Here is an 8,037-nt window from a genome sequence, read left to right on the forward strand (position 1 = left end):
CCGAACCCGGGCCGCCAGCAGCGGAGCACGTGCACTTAACCGCTAAGCCACGGGGCCGGCCCTGGTATTATTACTAACTCACTATAAACGCTAGACAAGTCAATTCACTTCTCTGGGCCTCAGTTTCTTTATCTATTAAATGTAGGGGGATTGACTAGATTGAAAAACCAGAACTGCTGGTTATTCCTGAGTTATTCCCCAAAAAGACAACAGCATGAAAGTTCTTCAAGGAATTTTCAATATTTAAAAACAAAAGAAAAGAAAACCATGCGTTCATCCCCTGATAAGCCCAAATAGGTTAACTTAATAAATAAATTGTGTTTGGTAGTTTAAATCTTTCTAAATCTGAAACCCAGGGAGAAAAGATAATAAAAGCAGTCAGCCCTCTGTTTCCTTTAATCTACTGTATTGAGGACCTGAAATGGGGCCGTCACTGCTGCACACTGACGCTATCACGCTGAGGGAGACACAGTCGCTGCCTCTGGGAGCTTACAGACTGGGGAGGCAGATAGACAAGCAGGCATGCATCGTAATAAATGGGATCCCTGCTCTGATGGCGTAAGAACCAGGCTTTATGAGAGCGTACAGCAGGGTACTTAGTGTTGGGAGAGTCTAGGCTGGCTTCTTGGAAGAAGGGACATCTAATGGGGATTAAACCTCAGAGGTCAAACACGGTAGGAACATTGGAAAATTGCAGTCACTGAGAGTAGCTGAAAAGTGTGGAACAAATTGATGCTGGCAAGGCATATACAGTCTTGTACCAGGTAAGGGACAGCAGAATTTATCTTTAGAGTGCTGAGAAGCCATTGAAACGTGTGTAAACCGGGGAGTAATTTGAGCTTTTGAAAGCTCATTCAGGCTGTTATGGAGAGTGAATGGAAAAGAAGCAACACTAGAAGCTGGGAGACCAGTTCAGAGGCTCTTGCAGCAAAATGAGAGTCTGGTGACCTGGAGTAGAGAGCAAACGGATTAGGGCATTGTGATATTATGGTTTATAAAAGGAAATATATATTTGGTCTTCGCCCCCAGTCCCTAACACACGCTGGCTTCTGAAATCCTTGTAAATTTCTAAGTGATAAGAACACTAGGAGCATCTTTTGTCCTATTGAGGTGACTCTGGGTGGGCTCCTCAATGGCTCTCGCATGGGGGCTGGTCACCAGAAAGACTAAGCCATGATAAGAAGCTTGGAATTTTCAGCCCTGCCCCTTACTTTTCCAGAGAGAGAAGAGGGGCTGGAAATGAAGTTAATAATTGATCATGCCTACGTGAGGAAGTCTCCATTAAATCCCAACAGTATGCGGTTTGCAGAGCTTCCAGGTGGGTGAACACATCCACATACCGGGAAGGTGACACACCCCAACTCCATGGGGACAGAAGCTCTTGTGCTCGGGACCCTCCCAGACCTTGCCCATGTGTCTCTTCATCTGATATTCACCTATATCCTTTGTCATATCCTTTAATAAACTGGTAAACGTGTTTCCCTGAGTTCTGCGAGCTGTTCTAGCAAACTAATCAAATCCAAGTGGGAGGAGGCCATGGGAACCTCTGATTTGTAGCCAAGTCGGACAGAAGTTGTGGGTAACCTGGGGGGCCTACCACTTGCGATTGGCATCTGAAGAGGGAGGCAGTCTCATGGGACTGAGCCCTTAACCTATGGCATCTGACGCTATCTCTAGGTAGAGAGTGTCAGAATTGAGTTAAATTGTAGGACACCCAGCTGGTGTTGCAGAATTGCTTTGTGTGAAAAAAAACCCAGATGTTTGGCGACCAGAAGTGTCAGAAGTGAAATGTTCTATGTGAAAGTAAAGGAGAAAGACACGGGAAGAGAACTGTAGGTTTTTAGAATACAGGGATGTATTAGTCTCCGGGGGCTGCCGTAACAAATTTCCACAAATTTGGTGGTTTAAATAACAGAAATGTATTCTCTCCCAGTTCCGGAGGCTAGAAGTCCAAAATCAAGGTGTCAGTAGGACCAAGCTCCCTCTGAGACTCTGGGTAGAATCTTCTTTCCTTCTCTCTAGCTTCTGGTAGTGGCCATCAATGCTTGGCATCCCTTGACTTACAGCTGCATCACCCCAATTTCTGCCTCTGTCATCACATGTTGTTCTCCCTATGGGTCTCGGTCTCTGTCTCATCACATCGTCTTCTTATGAGGATGCCAGTTGTACTGGATTAAGGACCCACCCCACTCCATCATGATCACATCTTAACTAATTACATCTGCAATGACCCTATTTCCAAAGAAGGTCACATTCTGAGGTTCTGGGGGTTAAGACTTTAACATATCTTTTTGGGGAACACAACTCAAAACTTAAAACAGGGAGAGACTTAAGAAATTGAATCAATAAGACTTAGAGATTGATTATGTGCTTAGGGGAGGGGCAAATAAAGGATAGAAGTTACACGCCAATTTCTGAGTAGATGGTGGTCAAATAAACTCAGTAGGGAATACAGGAAGAGAAGTGGATTTCAGGGAGAAGATGGTGAAGTCCGTTTTGGATGTATATCAACTGTCTTAGAGGCTGTACACACTGTGCTGAACAGCCCTGGGGGTTCTTGGACAATCCAAACCCTCAAGATCTTAGCAGACTTCCTTTATTTGCTTCAGTTCTATGAATAACCCTTATCAAACGATCTTGTCCAGATACAGCCAAAGAGTGGCAGAATATGCCACCCCAAAATATGCTACTTTGGCATAAGAATTATTTTTGAACTAAAGACACTTAAAAAACAGCAGATACAAGAAGGATACTCTGACCCCCTCCCCTTTTCTTCCTGAAAGCAGGAGATAAAACTCCCATGTGAAAGACACCCTCCTATACCAGGAGGAAAGAAACATTATTACCACCAGAGATGAGAGGTTGAGGCAGAGAGAAATCTATGCAAATAGCCCTTGTTAAAATAACTCATCTTCCTTTAGTCTCCTCATGTATTTTAGTTACTTTTCCACAATTGCCTCTCTTTGTTCAACCTAGTATATACGCACTTGGGCCTATCTGCTTTTGGGTTTACATTTTCCTGTGGGGGCTCCCATGCCCATGTAAAAATCTATATGCTTTTCTCCTGCTAATCTGTCTTATCAATTTACTTCTCAGGCCCAGCTGGAGACCCTAAGGTGATGGAGGTAAAGTTTTGCCTCCCTTACAGAGTCTTTATGTCTGAAGACCTAATTTTTTTACCTCTGTATTCTGCTAATCGTCTTCTCAATTTAAAGGTCTCTGTCTTGAGACAATCCAAAATAATAGACGGGAGAGGCCTGGAGTGGGGAAGGAAATACCCTAGTGCCCTCTGGTAGACTTACTCCCTTTACCTGGCAGATAATTCTTATGGAAAACCTTTTCGAAAGGCCTGACCCTGTTTTGGAGGACTTTGCTATAAAAGGGACAAGAAATCACCAGTACACAACTACCTTCCAACTTTTTTCTACCATTTTCTCTAGACTTGATTGGTGTGACAGTGTCCCAATGTGTAGCAGAAAATAGTTTGACTAAATGCCACTGCATAACAAGAGTTGTTAGCTTTCCATTCTGCAGTGGTTGGGACCCCATTAACTACCACTCTGCTTCCTCCACTCAGCCAATTCTATAAATTAGGGTCTGTTACTTCCAGAAACCACCTTAAAATACTAAAATCTACATGGATCAGGGTTCCTAGTTGTAAGCAGTCGAAGCTGAGTCTAGCTGATTAAGCAGAAAACAAATGTATTAAAATGATATCAATAGCCCACAGAATCTGAAGAAATACCTTCAGAAACTGGCTCAAGATTATGCTTCCAAGAAAAGTATCTAAAACCAAAAACTTGGCCTCATGAAGAAACTGCTGCTTCTGGGGTTGCTACTGCCCCCATGATGCACCAATCTATCATTTGCCCTTTGACCAGCATCTGCGTTTGACTACGACCACTACTACGCAAGTAATGCTATCACTTCTGCACCAAGAACTCAACTCAGGGACCAGCCTGGTGGTGTAGTGGTTAAGTTCACGTGCTCCACTTTGGTGGCCCGGGGTTTGCAGGTTCGGATCCCAGGTGTGGACCTACATACCCCTCATCAAGCCATGCTGTGGCATCATCTCATACACAAAATAGATGAAGATGGGCACAGATGTTAGCTCAGGGCCAATCTTCCTCAGCAAAAAGAGGAAGATTGGCAACACATGTTAGCTCATGGCCAATCTCCCTCACCAAAAAAAAGAAAGAACTCAACTCAACTTGCAACTACTGTATTCCTGAAGGCCATTCACCTCTGCCACCACCCTTGCCAGGAAAATGGTTTCCACTCCAAGCCTCCTTCCTCAAACTCTCCCTTCTGAATCAAAGTTTCACATGGGTGAGTCTCCTTGGTAGAGAATAGGTCACAGGCCAGCCGCCTGAGTACAAAAGAGACTGGGAAACACCTTTCTAGGTTCCACTCTGGGGAAATGGGACTCATGAGACCGGAAATTCCCCAAACAGTGCAAAAAGTGTTGAGAAGCCAGAAAACATAAACTGTCCACTACATGGTTTATGTGGGGCATTCAAGTGGAGCAGTCTGGTAGATGATGAATATGCATATCATATAGTTTGGGAGGGCTACCTGGGCTAGGGAGCATAGAGGTGGTGTTATGGGTTGAATTCTGTCCGCCCAAATTCATGTGTTGATATCCTAACTTCCAGCACCTCAGAATGTATCCTTATTTGGAGATAGGGTCTTTCCAGAGGTAATCAAGTTAAAATGAGATCATTAGGATAGGCCCTAACCCAATGTGACTAGAGTCCTTACTTAAAAAGGGGAAATTTGGACACAGACATGCACGCAGGGAGAATGCCATGTAAGATGAAGGCAGAGTTTTAAAAGACGAGGAACATCATAGATTGCCAACAAACCACCAGAAGCTTGGAGAGAGGGATGGAATAGATTTTCTTTCACAGCCCTCGGAAGGAACCAACCCCACTGACACCTTGATCTTAGATTTCTAGCCTCCAGAACTGTGAAACTATAAATTTCTGTTGTTTGAGCCACCCGGTCTGCGGCGTTTTGTTACAGCAGCCTTAGGAAACTAATATAGATTGTAAATTAAGCCATGGGAGTAGATGAGCTTGCCTAGGAAGACTGTGTTGAGGCAAAAGAGAAGGGCAGGGAAGGAGAGGGAGGTTTAATGCCTGGGAGAGATACCGAAGGGAAAGCATGTCTTCCATCATGAAAGGAAGGAAGAAAAGCTGGGTGCAGATTGTCTGAGATTGGGTTCCTCAGAAGCAGACCCTGAGATGAAGATTCCTGTGCAGTGATCTGTCAGGAAACATTCCCAGGAATAACCTGTAGGGAAGTGGAAAGAGAAGCAGGAAGGGAAGGAGGCTGACCAAGAATGCGATGACAGCAAAATGCCATGAAGGGCAACTTCACTTGGGCTCACCCCACAGGGGAGCTTTCACACCTCAGAGTCGTCCCAGTCATAGCACAAGGTTGTTGGGGTATTTATACTCCCAAACCCATCAGTCAAAGGTTAAGAGCTGCCCTTTGTGTGTCGGAGGTGGGGTGGAGGGGCGATGTAAATTCCCAGCCACTTGCGGTTCTCTGTGCAGGCAAAGTGATTCAGGCAGCCTGAGGGCAGTCCTCAGACAGAGACAGAGGTGCTGGCTGTGGGCAGTGAAAGCTCACAGGGAGGTGCTGTGCCCACAGACAATGAAGGAGTCGAAGGCAACATGAGCAGAGCTCTGACAGCCTCTGCTACACAGATGTGGGTCGGCAGGACACGAAGAGATTAACGTGTGAAAGGTTTTATACCCCCTTCTATTCTATAGATAGGACACTTGAGGAGAATGAAGAAGGTTTAAAGTATGAAAGAGAAAGCTGATCTGGAAAATACAGAAAGATCACCAGGCAACACTGAAGACCCAGTTGAGCGAGACCATGACCTTGTTATGGCACCAAACACCAACAGCATCAGATAGGACAGAAGGACAGCGGGGCAAAAGAGGGGTGATCAGCAAAGAAGTGGTGAAGGCATTCAGTCCTTACTAGGTGGGACAGGAACTTACAACAGAGAGAGGGAATAAACAGACAGGGAGACAAGGGAGAGGCCAGAGGCCTGTCAGTTTCAGCAAATTTGATGAGCAGGTATAGTGGGAGCAACTGGGTGGAAAATGTGGAAGGATGACAAGTGTGGTCACAGTGAAATGTCTGAATTTAAGATTTAAGAAACAAGGGAGTCCTAAGTGATGCAAGATCCAGGTGTGGCCACGGCGGAGGGTACCTTAGGTGGAGCAGAGGCGAAGGTCACTGAGTTGAGGAGGTCAAAGAGCTAACAGGCTGTTCTCCCTGCATCACCAGTGCCTATGCCACCTGCTTCTCTTGCCCCTCCTCTCCTCTCCCAGCCGAAGCCCCGGGGGAACCAGAGCGAGAAGCCAGGACCAAGTCCCGAGGCAACCTGATGGCCTTTGACTACCACAACCCTGCCGGCTTCAACTGCAAAAATGAAACAGAATTTAGAAACTTTATTGTTTGGCTTGAAGACCAGAAAATCAGACACTACAAGATCGAAGACAGGTAATTTAAGAAATATCCACAGTGATGGATGACTGACGGCATCCATCCAGCAGTGACTGGCCCAAGTTCTGAGAAAAATATCTCAGATATATTAACTGTCTTTTCAAGATTCAAGATCAACAAAAAGCATTTGCCTGGCTTCTTGGTTTAACTGACAGACTTGAAAATGGAGCTAATGCTGAAAAATACAAGGACTTGGTAACTGATAATGCAAAAAATGCTGACAACGCAACTAAAAATGCAGAGCCATTCATCAATTTGGAGGTAAATAATTCTGATTTTAAGGCTGGTATAATAGCTTTGGCTAACCTGCTTCAGATTCAGCATCGAAATGATCACCTAGTAACACTTAGGGCAATTTGTATTTTGGTCCAGGAGCGCCTGACACAGGATGCGTTTGCTAAAGCAAATCAAACAAAAGAAGGCTTGCCTGTTGCTTTAGACAAGCATATGCTTGGTTTTGACGCAGGAGATGCAGTTCTTAAAGAAGCTGCTTATATTCTGAGATTGCTACATATAGAAGAGCTACAGACAAAAATTAATGAAGCCATAGTAGCTGTTCAGGCAATTATTGCTGATCCAAAGACAGACCAGACTGGGGAAAGTTGGAGGATGAACATCTTAGGATTTCAGCTTCTCACCTACTTAGCACAATTGGGAGCCATGTCACTCTGGCATGTGTTTGGAAATTGAACCTAACATTTTCGAGGGAGGAATCCCAGAAATTGACTATGTCCTAGAGAATTACCATCATTGCTTTTTCTTTAACACAGTTCGAGAAAGTAGGGGGGACAAAAGAACTAACAGGGTGGATGTAGAATGGGTCATCTGCAGGGACACTGAAGACTCACAGGAATGCTCAGAGCCAGATGCTGAATATAGCAACACTAAGGGTAATAATGATCACCAACATGTACTGATGCTCACTATGGGCCAGCACTGTCCTGAGTGCTTCCATGTGCTTTATCTCATTTAATCCTCCTTCTCTTCCTTCAGGTCTCAGCTTAAATGGCACCTCCCCCCAAACCCCCTCCCCAATATAGCCTCCCTTTATTCTCTATCTCAAACCCTTCGTGGAACATATATCAATTTATAATTATTTTATTCTGTTTATTTTTTAGTTGAACGAGTGTTGAATGCCAGTAACCACTCTTCAAGATGGTTACTATTACTATCCCATTTTACATCCAAGAAAATCGAAGCTCAGATATTAAGCAGTTTGCCCAAGATCTCACAGCTAGTAAGGGGCACACGTGAAACAGGAACCCAGGAACACCTGACTCCAAAGCCCAAGCTCTTAAGGATACCACCTCCAAAAAATCTTCAGTGATTGAGAGGGAATGGCCAGGAAGTGGGGAGAGGACAGGGCAGGGGTGAGTATACTGGGTTATATGATAGCTGAAGGACCAAGGGCCTTTAGACTAGAAATGGTTAAGAAGTAGCCTTGGGAAGGAAGGAGGGCTCCTAACCCACCCCCTGACTCCAGGTATTTGAGAAGCAGGCAGTGAGTAG

At 44.9% G+C, this 8,037-nt stretch overlaps 1 pseudogene; it reads left to right on the forward strand.

Moving 5' to 3' along the window:
- Positions 1-6,409: 6,409 nt before the first annotated feature.
- LOC101392427 (tRNA-splicing ligase complex subunit RTRAF pseudogene) lies at positions 6,410-7,141 on the forward strand (annotated as a pseudogene).
- The last annotated feature ends 896 nt before the right edge of the window (positions 7,142-8,037 follow it).

The sequence above is a fragment of the Ceratotherium simum genome, chromosome 22 (assembly GCF_057802395.1).
Source record: "Ceratotherium simum simum isolate JZ-2026a chromosome 22, ASM5780239v1, whole genome shotgun sequence".
NCBI classification, from domain to species: Eukaryota; Metazoa; Chordata; class Mammalia; order Perissodactyla; family Rhinocerotidae; genus Ceratotherium; species Ceratotherium simum.